Genomic DNA, 10,887 nt, shown 5'->3' with positions numbered 1-10,887 from the left:
ATGTTGACAAAGAAATGCAATAAGCAGCCCTACTCTCAAATAAATGGCCTGGAGAGGTCCCAGCAGCAATTATTCCCACTGCCTTAATTGGCAGTGACTCTCAACTTATGCTTAAAAATATTGTTGTGCAATGAAACTGGAGCTTGCCAAAAATAGTGGAAAAGGGGCTACATTTTTAAAAAGTAAGTTTGACTATAACTCTACCTACTTTAGTATAACTCTGCATAATGCAGACCCCAATTAGACACCCCTGGACTTTTCATTGGAGACATGATTGCCTTACAACTACCCTATTGGTACTTGCTACTATGACATTTCTCCCCCAGGATTAGTGTATTATTTATACCTTACATTTTATGCCATCCTGCTTCCAAGGACCACAGGGAATTCCCATCCATTTTATCCTCACAACAAACCTGAGAGGAAAAACAAGCCTGAGTGACAGTAGCCCAAAGGCATTCAGTGAGCTCCATGGCCAACCAGTTATCCTCAGGCCAAGGCCAATGCTCTCCTCAGAGCTAGAACACTGGTTACTGCCGCTATATTAAAAGCAATTTTAATAAAATAAAAGCTTTTAGCTGTTTTATACAGCAGTGACTGCCTGATCAATACTTAACCTCACGATAATTATAGGATAAGGCTTGGTTTTACATGTGGTCAAAAAGCATGGATGATGACAGGTCTTGCTTCGTCCCATTTTCTATGAATGACATGTTTACAGATGTCTTGCATTTTCACATGAGCTACACGCAGATGTGTTTCGTAACTACCTGTGGCATTTTAGATGTCCAGAGCTAGATCAACTGTCACCCAATTACAGTCAGGACCGTATTCGTCATGACTAGCAACTGGACAATGTCATCAATCAGCAGATAAGACGTTTCAGCACAGCGACAGCTCTGAAAGCCTTTCAAAGCATACAAGCACTTAATGCCTCCTTGGAGCAGTAAAAGAACCAGAACTACAGGCTGGTAGTAGCAGAAACGCTGTTTCCATCCCCAAACGTCATTTGAAATTCTCAAAGTGTCATAACCATGATATTCCATGCCATAGGCACATCCCACCTACAACATTACTGGGGAGGGCGGATGCCAGAAGATTACTTCTCTTTTCCATGGGGTTCTGTGGGGATCCATCAATGGCACCCTCTACTCATATGCCAGATACACAGCTAAGCGATCACAGAAGGGTCATGTAGAAACTCAAAAGCAGGGGAGACAAGACACACACAGAGAACAGCAGTCTCCCAACACCACCTTCTGAAGCTTCCCAGTAATACAGCTAACACAGCCCATTCCCACTCCTAACTCACTTATTAGGTCCAGAAGGATACCAGTCTGGATCAGAATCTCCCTCTCAGCACGGGGCATCAATCATGAAAACACAGGAAGCCTCCATCTCAAACGATATCATGACCTATTTCAGTTCATCCATAGAGCTGGCCTGCCCTTTTCTGCTCTGTCTTTTGTAGTACTGTAATGGGAAGTTAGACTTTAAATCAGGGGTAGGCAAACTCGGCCCTCCAGATCCTTTGGGACTACAACTCCCATGATCCCTAGCTAACAGGACGAGTGGTCAGGGATGATGGAAATTGTAGTCCCAAGACATCTGGAGGGCAGTGTTTGCCTATGCCTGCTTTAAATCCACAACTCCAGGGTATCTAGAGAAGCCTTTTTCAGTAGAGGCCTTGCTCCTGCTTCTTTTGAAGAGGATGTAACTGAACCTTCCCTGAAGGAAGCTTCCACAACTTTGAAAATACAGACCTCAGTGACTCCAATCATCACTAACTTTGATGCATATGGATTGAACAGGCAACGCACTGGCATGGACTGAATCCAGCACCTTGTCCACATTCTTAGGTCTCAAAAATCTAAATTAATCCAAAGAACTCCCAAATTTCTGGATGCCTCAAATTATGGAAGACTACTGTAAGCTCAGACTTTAATCCATATGTGACTGGCCCATGTGGTGTGCCACAAACTACCAGCTACAATATCTGCCTAAGCAGCCAAGGCCCTGAACCGACCCTGCTCACCCATGGATCTCCCTGGACAGGAATAAGAATAAGAAGGCTTCTTGTTCCAGTTAAGACTAAGCAACACAGTCTTCCTGAGATTTAGAATGCTCCTGTATCCTTTGGTTGTCCTTAACACCAGACTGCTGGCTTCTCTACTTCAAATCCTTGGTGCAACTCCAGGCTCACCACTGCCTACAGCTCAGCCCTGATAGCTAGAGACGTGGAATCTGAGTCCAAGTAATTTTATCCACAAAGCTCTAAGGAACCCAGAGTTTGTTGAATTTACCATAGTAAGCAACTGAGATTTCCAATTTCTCAGCAAGAGAAGTGGCAGACTGCAACAGGCCCTTAACCATTTGGGAAAACTCAGCAGGACAAGCGTGTCTGGGCATAATGGTGGCAAAAATGAAATCTCATTACTGTTACCGTGGACTAGGCTTTAAAATAGGTTCTACGGCAGAATTCAGACGTGCAGAGGCTTAAAATCCCAAAGAAGAAGCCACAGCCCTCATTTTGCAGACACAAATCAGTCATTAGCTGATCAGAATAAATTGCCGTATTTTTCGCCCCATAGGACACACCAGCCCATAGGACGCACCTAGTTTTTTGGGGGGGATAAAGAAAAAAACATTTATTTCGCCCCCAGGTGCAGGGCTGGGGCGGGGGAAGCCCAAGCTTCCCCCGACCCCAGCCCCCAGAACAGGCCGCTATCTGCTAGCCGTGGGAGAGCTGCACGACTTCACGGGGCTCTCCCACGGCTAGCGGAGCGCTGAGCGAAGCCCGAAGCTTGGGGCATGCTGAGCTCAGCGCGCCCCAAGCTTCTCGGTGCAGGCAAGCTCTCCGCTAGCCATGGGAGAACTGCGTCTCCCATGGCTAGCGGATAGCTTCCTGAAGCCTGCATTCGCCCCATAGGACGCACACACATTTCCCCTTCATTTTTGGAGGGGGAAAAGTGCTTCCTATAGGGAGAAAAATACGGTACCAGATTTCAAACTCTGACCTGTAACAAGCATTGGGTCAGATACTTGTTAGAGTAAGCCCATCATTGCCATGTTGGCTATGAAAACCTGAGACATCTCTTAATTCAGCGTACAAATGAAAGTCACTCAAGACAACAATACTAGGAAAACCTCAACACCTCTTCAGTGATTTAGTCGAAGTCTGTTGGTGATAGATACATTAACAAGTACACCAACCAAAGCATATCCCACATGCCTTTGACATGGACAATACAGATGGTTACAAGAGACAGGGTCGTTCTCGTAGTGGCATCAAAACTTTGGATTGTCCTTCTTGGATAAATCTGTCATGTTCCCTCTCTTCCTGAATTTAGATGGGTTCTGAAAAGTTATTTTTTCTGTATTCAAGAAATTGATTTATTCCAGTCCTGCTATTTGATGGTTTTAACTGATTTTTAAATAAGTAAGTAGGTTTTACTGATTCTTGTTTTTATAAGCCATTCATGTCTTCCAAGGTCATTCATGTGTGTCACTACAGTTTGCTTCATCACAAATATTTTTGACAACTCTCTACAGTATTAAACTAAATGTTGAAAAGAAGGGAATATCCGCTTGCTGGCCATCTTTTATGATCCAATTTAGATGCTGCTTCTATGGTCAGAGAACCCAGGAACTTGGAGATAATGGGTTCTGAAGTGTGGCTCTGGTACAGCCCAAGGGGAAACATATAGTGGTTGACAAGACAGCAGGATGTCAGGCCGATGGAATGATTAGCACTCTTTCCTAGGAAGCCACTAACTGCCGAGGGTGTAATATTACATCACTTTTTTCTACATAGCAGGCTGCCCCAGTTTGTTCTTCATGACACATGTCAATCTCAAACCAAGGACAAGTTGCTCTACATTGGACACTACCAGCAAAACCCAAGACAGATGGTGTGCTGTTGCACAACTTAAGGGGGAACAAATCTACAGAATACCAGTTTTGCAATATTTCCTGGAGAAATCTGACAAAAGCTTTATAACTCAAGTACATTATCAAGAAACTTCTCAAGTCAACAACATATAGCCTACTTGTAAGCTGCAGTGCTGTCTTCATTTTGAAGCCAGAAAGAGATACTTAGGAAGCTAAATTACAGTAACTGGCACAAATATTCTGAAATATTTGGCTCAGTACTGCATAGCGGTAACTTTGCACAAGTGTTATTCAGGTGGCTGTATTGCATAGAAGTTGCTTGGCTCATGTTATCACTTTAGTTCAGTGATAAGGCTGGAAACAATAGAGGATGTCCACCACGCTGCAAGCATGAAGGGGTGGCTACTGCTAGAAACAGGATGTTAGATTTGTTGGGCCTTAGTCTGATCCTGCAAGATATTTCTTATCCAAGAACAAAATAAAAAGTAAAAGCAAGTAAAACAAACACTCATTAAAACTACGCATTTTCTCATTAAGTGACTAGCACTCAGAGAAGATGTAGGTGTTACGGAAAAGAGTGGAAGCAGTACATTTTTAAAAAGCATTTATCTCACTCAGGGTGGCTTGCAACAATTAAAAATTACCGTATCACAATAAAAGAACCTAGGATCGAACAAAATACAATAGAGGCAGGTGTGACTGATAAAAACCAGTTCTTAAACTAAAACATTATTTGCCCAGTAGGACAAAGTACATCTGAAAAAAATTCTAGGGGTTTAGGTCTCCACAGCACAGAGATTCTACATGATTCCCACGGAAATGAATGAAAATCCATCATACAACTGATGGATGAACTGAACCCTAAAACTCCAAGTTGATGCCATTGCTACAAAGTTGCCTGTGAAGGACTGCAATCTTATTATCGGTGTGGGCGGAGAGGGATGAATTAACAACCACATTCAACATTATCATGGGCTCTGCCAGCAGGATGGAAGTGAAGACAGAGAAATGTTCTGCACCACTCAATAGCTTTCCTGGCTCCCTGAATAAGTTATTCCACTTTTCCTAACTATTCTTTCCAAAGAGAGGGAAACAGAAGGAGACATTTAGATACACAGAGAAGCATATCTACATATCTCCCTGGTCATGGGCGAGGATCCTTCAGATCCTGGCACCTACTGGCACACCACAGAAACACCCATTTTTTGCCCTTCTGACATCAGAGATTGAACCAGAATGCCAGAAGCACCAACACAATCAGAGCTACAATACCAAATCTCCCTCTTTGAATTAGATTTAACCCATCCTGGGAGATACCCTCCCAGGGACCATATGATTGAAGTCTAGGTGGAGCAAAGTACATCTTTGTTCTCATGATACAAGACAGCTTAAGATACCCCACCCCCAAAAACAAAAAAGACTGTGCTCATCAAATAAACTGGATTTCAAAACCCTTTCCAATGACTTATTTTGATTCACAAGAAAAGGGATTAACTGCACTCTATAAACATGCTTGATCCTGCTCCCTTTTTCCTCTAACACTGAACCACATGACGAAGGGCAAGGCACATATGACACAAGGGCTTACTGGTATAACTAAAAGTGACTAGACAGCGAGTCTGATTCTTTTTTAATTGTTTGCATTTCTGGTCATCTGTCACAGCTTAGGAATAAAGTTCACATTTATAACAATGAAGAAAAGGAAAACTTCATTGATATGCACAAACCTATCAGTCCGCTTCTGGGCACCAAACAGGTAAGCATGCAAGTGGGAAAAAGTACAAAGGCACTCCAATTAGCTTTTACTGAGCCAGTTTCTATAATATATATGTAATAATTAGCTATTCCTCTCCAGCAGAAGTCTATGATATAGAATACTATATTCAACAATGAACCAACCCTTAGAAGCACATTATGGCCAGGCTTCAGCTAACCAGCCCTGTCAGCAGAAGCCCTGAACAAGAACTTCCACAACACTCCAGAGCAGGTGGGGAACCTGTGGGCCTCCAGATATTGCTGGACTACAATTCCCATTATTTCCTATCACTGGCCATGCTTGCTGGGGCTGATGGAAATTAGAACAGCATCTAGATAGTCACAGATTTCCCAACCTGTCCTAGAGTTCTTAATGAATTTTTCTTAAAACATGAACTCCAAGAACTGGGTGCTCCTGCAGGTGAAAACAGTGTTCAAAACTCCCATTGTTCTAGGTGCATTTTGCGACAGGGAATTTCATCAGCGCAAGCAGTTTCTGAGCTCTGAGCTCAGTACTGCGCCTAAAATTTCGGATTAAAACTGTAGAGTGGAATGAAAGGAGGACTTTTTTCTGCCTCCCCACTTCCAGCTACTATCTGAAGACTAGAGAAGAGACCCTCTTAAGAATATTAGGGCAGGGGAAGGACTAGACCTTGTGAAAAATGAACATAATATTTTAAGTGCAGTTCATTAATTTTCAGTTTTGTATTCTTGTTATGAAAAAGCATGCCTAGACATTCTGTTGTTGTGCCCATAACCTAGGTTTAAGGTGCCATTTACGTAGCTCCTAGCCTTCATATCTCAGTTTCTAACACGGGATGGAAAGGGGTAGTCAAATATTCACAAAATATTGTTCTGTGCTATTTGAGGTTGGTTTGTTCACACTTCCTCTTGAGCATTTATTAGAGCTCTGTGTGACTTGGCAACTTGCATAAGTGTGTACCAACAGAAGGCAGCCTCAAGCAAGGCAGCTCAGCTTACCTATTTTGTTTCTCCTCCTTTGGGACTAATATAGCAACAACTCCCTGGACCCAAACTGCCCTTACTACTTGACTCACAATTTCCTGCGGACATATACAGGACACATTTTTTCCCCCACCTTAGGTACTCTTTATGCTTTTGCAGTACCCATTCACCATGACCAGCAAAACAACTATCTCCTTGCATGATCTGAACATGTTTTCTTGGAAGCAAATCCTGAGGTGTTCAGTAAGGAGTGCTGTACACTACAGAGGGTATGTATTCCCTAGATCAGGGCTGGGGAAACAATTGGCCCTTCAGGTATCACTGGAGTACAACACTCACCCTCCCTATACTGATTAGGGCTGATGGGAATTGTAGTCCAGCAACACCTGGAAAGCCCAAAGTTCCCAAGATTTGCAGCATTGGAAGGGATCCCAAAGGCCGTCTAGTCCAACCCCCTGCAATGTAGGAATATGCAGTTGGCCCGTATGAGGACTGAACCTGCAACCTTGGCACCACAGAATATTGGAATGGACCCAAGAGTCACCTAGTCCAATCCTCTGCAATGCTTAAGTATCTATGACAGATGATCATCCAACCTCTGTTTGAAAACCTCGAAAGAAGGAGAGTCCACCACCTCTTGTGCAGGTCTGTTCCACTGCTGAAAAGCTTACTATCACAAGGTTTTTTTCCAAATGTTAAGCCGGAATCTCCTTTCTTCCAACTTGAAGCCATTGGTTTGATTCCTACTCTCCAGAGCACGAGAAAACAAGCATGCTCCCTCCTCCATGTGACAGCCCTTAGGATATGGCTATCCTATCTCCTCTCAGTCTCCTCTTTTCCAGGCTAAACATACCCAGCTCCTGCAAGCGCTCTTCATAAGGCTTAGTTTGATCATCCTGGTCAACATTCTTCAATTATGGTGCCCAGAATAGGACACAGTATTCTGACAAAGGCAGAATAGAGTGGTACTATCACTTCCCTTGATCTGGGCACTGTACTTCTGCTGATGCAGCCTAGAACAGCATGAGCTCTTTTGCTGCCGCCTCACACTGTTGACTCTAGCCAACTGGGCCAACAATAAGTTAGTGGGCACATTCATTTGGGCAGCAAACGCCTTGGAGCCCAGGGTCGAGGCTTTAAAGGCCTGGGCCCTTTAAAGGCTCGGGGAGAGCTAAGCGTTCACCACCCGGGACCCGGCCTACCAGTTCGACCGCCAGGGCGAGCCGGGCTCAAGGAGGTGCAAGGCGGCGTCCTATTCAACCCCCAAAGGTGTCCCCGGGCAGCGCAGGCCGCCTGCCTAGGCCACGACTGAGGAAGGCCGGGGCAAGGGCGCCTCAGCCACCGCCTGTAAGACCTCGGGCCCTCGGGGAAGCACCGCGGAGCCCTTAGCGGGGCCCCATGCCGCGCAGCCCCTTCCCCGCCCAGCACCGGCCGCCCCCACCGCTTCGGTTTCCACGGCCCCCACCCAAGCGAGAGGCCTCCCCTTAGCTCGCCTCCCCAGCCCGCCGCACTCACCGCGCTGGGCGACGGGCTTCGCCCTCGCAGGCTGCAGGCTGGAGCGGCGGCAGCAGAAGCCAAGGAGGAGGAGGAGCAGGAAGCGGCAAAGGAAGCCGAGCTTCGGCTAGGGCCGCTTCGCTCGCTCGCCTGGGCTGCCCGTCCCGCCCCGAGAGCGGCTAAGCGAGAGCCGGGGCGGTTGAATGGGGCGGGATTGTGTGTTGGGGGGGGGGTCCGCTCTGCTTTGTAAACACCAGGCGGAGTTGCCGCATCGCCGATAGGGAGCCGCCTGTATTTACATCGATGTCAACCCCGGTTGAAATTGCTGGTGCCCACGTGTTTGGAGAGGCCTCGCTCGCTCCTGACTCCCTTGAAAACGGGTGCGGCTGTTTGCACCGGGAACGCAAGCCATCATCGCGCTAAATGTGCACAGCGGCTTTTATTCTCCTCCATCGTTAAAGGAGCAGGCGTCACGTCTTAGGCTACGAATTGTGCAGGATTCCGGATTGCCCCAGCCCCTGCCCTTTACGGATCGGGGGATGGGTAGAGGAGGGCTGATCCACCGATCCCTGCTTTGTCTCCTCTTGCCTGGCAACAGTAGTTGTCTAGGATCTGAGGCAGAGTGGGGCCTTTCTCATGATCCTATTAACTGGAAGTGCCAGGGATTGAACCTGGTGCCCTGAATATTTTAACTGAATATAAAACTAAGCCCTTGCTCTGCATGGTTTACTTCTGAACAAACGATTCGGCTCAAACCACTAGGTTCCATTTAAGCCAGGACGTATTTAGCATTGTTCAGGGTTTGAGCATGTGTAATTGTACTTCTGGACATATGCAGAGTGCATTTCCTTGATAGACTATGAATCTAGAGTCACACATACACTTGGGTGTTTGCAATAAAACTACTGCAAGTTGTACCCTGCAGAGAATTCTGGGAAGTGTACATTGAACTCACTAAATGGCAAGACTGCTTGTTAGAACAGGCCACACCCAGTACTTTCAGGTGGCTGCATAGGACCCAAAGTTGAGACTTGAGATTTCTGTCTCAAAGTCCTGTTCTAAGGGCACCTCTACCCTAAAGCTCCATCAGAACAGATGCCACAACTCTATAATACCTTGTTATTTCTAATGTTTTGTCTGGTACAGCACCATGCCACTGACTCTACCTCTTTCTTTCCAGCCATCTTTCTTGGTATGCCACATAAATAGGCAAATTTACTAAATAACACTAATTAGATCCATCTTTAGGTTTAGGAAAGATTAGCAAAGTGGGAGTGGATCAATCAGAATATTGCCTATATGTCGTGTATACTGCAACACTTGGTTTACTTTTTAATTACGCTATCATAAATATACTCTTCTATCTGTAGAAAAAGGAATGCCATATGGATAGGCTGACAGCCAGCAACCAGAGAACCAGTTTATATGACAACTTAAATTAATCACCCTTTTATAGAGATGTTTTATCCTCGTTTAATTAAAAACCAAGGGGAAATCCTGTTAGACATTTCTTCAAATTCCACCTTTGCTAATGAAAATGTGTTTGATCAAAATTCTTTTAAGAACTGTGTCAAAGAATATCAGAAAGAAGAAGTATTTTTCCATATCTCAGAGCCATTGGTTCTGATCCCACCCCCAAAATTGTGAGCCCTGTTACAAAAGCATAAATGCATGGAGATGTCCTCCTTCATTGCTTCACTGACATGAATGGGGAAATTTGCACACATGGCATCTACATGCTGCACATGCAAGACAGTTGTCCCAGTGATTTCCGTGGATCACAGTAGCCCATTCCACAGCAACCTCTAGTCTGGAAGCCTCAAATAAATAAGGCTTGTGGTAGAACAGTTTGCAGGTAATTGCTTATCATTATAATTGTAAAGCCACTCAGTTTAGCACTGTACTGAGGTAACGCTATGTGATCATTTGTTTCTGGGATGACTATGGAGCATGAGGCTCTTAATTCTTAATGTTTGCTTTAACCTCTAAATATGTTACCTTCTGTTTCTTCAGCTAGAGATCAGATAACTGTATATGAAGTGCCATACTGTAGCTAGCTATCGTATGACATGACTGGTTTGTACCAGTGATAGGTCTTGCATGTGGAAATGCAAAGCCACCATATGCCACAAGGCTGGCTGCTAAAGGCCTTTCAAAATATTGTGAAGTATATATTTTAAACAATACACATTTCATTACAGATGTACACAGAAAGACACTTTGGAAAATTGCACCCATGACTGTTTTATAGAAAACTTGCTAGCAAACAAAAAGGTTTCATATAAATGAACAAGCCTCATCTAGGTTTTAAAAGTATTTGTTTGCATAAAGCAATATAATTTGAAGCATTTCTGTGTAAGGAATGTTGTCATAAATAATGCTACTGGGTGAATCACCAGTCTGTAGTCTCAGCTGGTAGCACAAGGCTTGCCATGTGGAAGGCTCAAGTATAGGAGTGATCTTTGCTCCCAAGACTAGCCCAAGGGTGAATATAGAGTTCTACACTTGTTAGTATATTTTTTAAAAACATAGTAATACATGAAATCTTGTACCATCAAATTAAGGTAAGGGGGGGGGGGAGTAGAATGCTTTCCCCAGCAATCTTTCAACATTCCACTTCACTGATTGTGGAATTATGAAAGAACCTTTGCTCTATCCACTTTTATCAACATCATACATATTTTTATACACTTCTAGCATGTCCCCGCTTACTCCTAAACTTTTTCCTAAACTACAAAGCCCCAAATATTATATCATTTCCTCATAGGGGAGTTGTTCCAG

The sequence above is a fragment of the Podarcis melisellensis genome (assembly GCF_964234715.1).
Source record: "Podarcis melisellensis genome assembly, chromosome: 3".
NCBI classification, from domain to species: Eukaryota; Metazoa; Chordata; class Lepidosauria; order Squamata; family Lacertidae; genus Podarcis; species Podarcis melisellensis.
The sequence above is the reverse complement of the archived record's forward strand: the minus strand, read 5'-3'. Positions refer to the sequence as shown.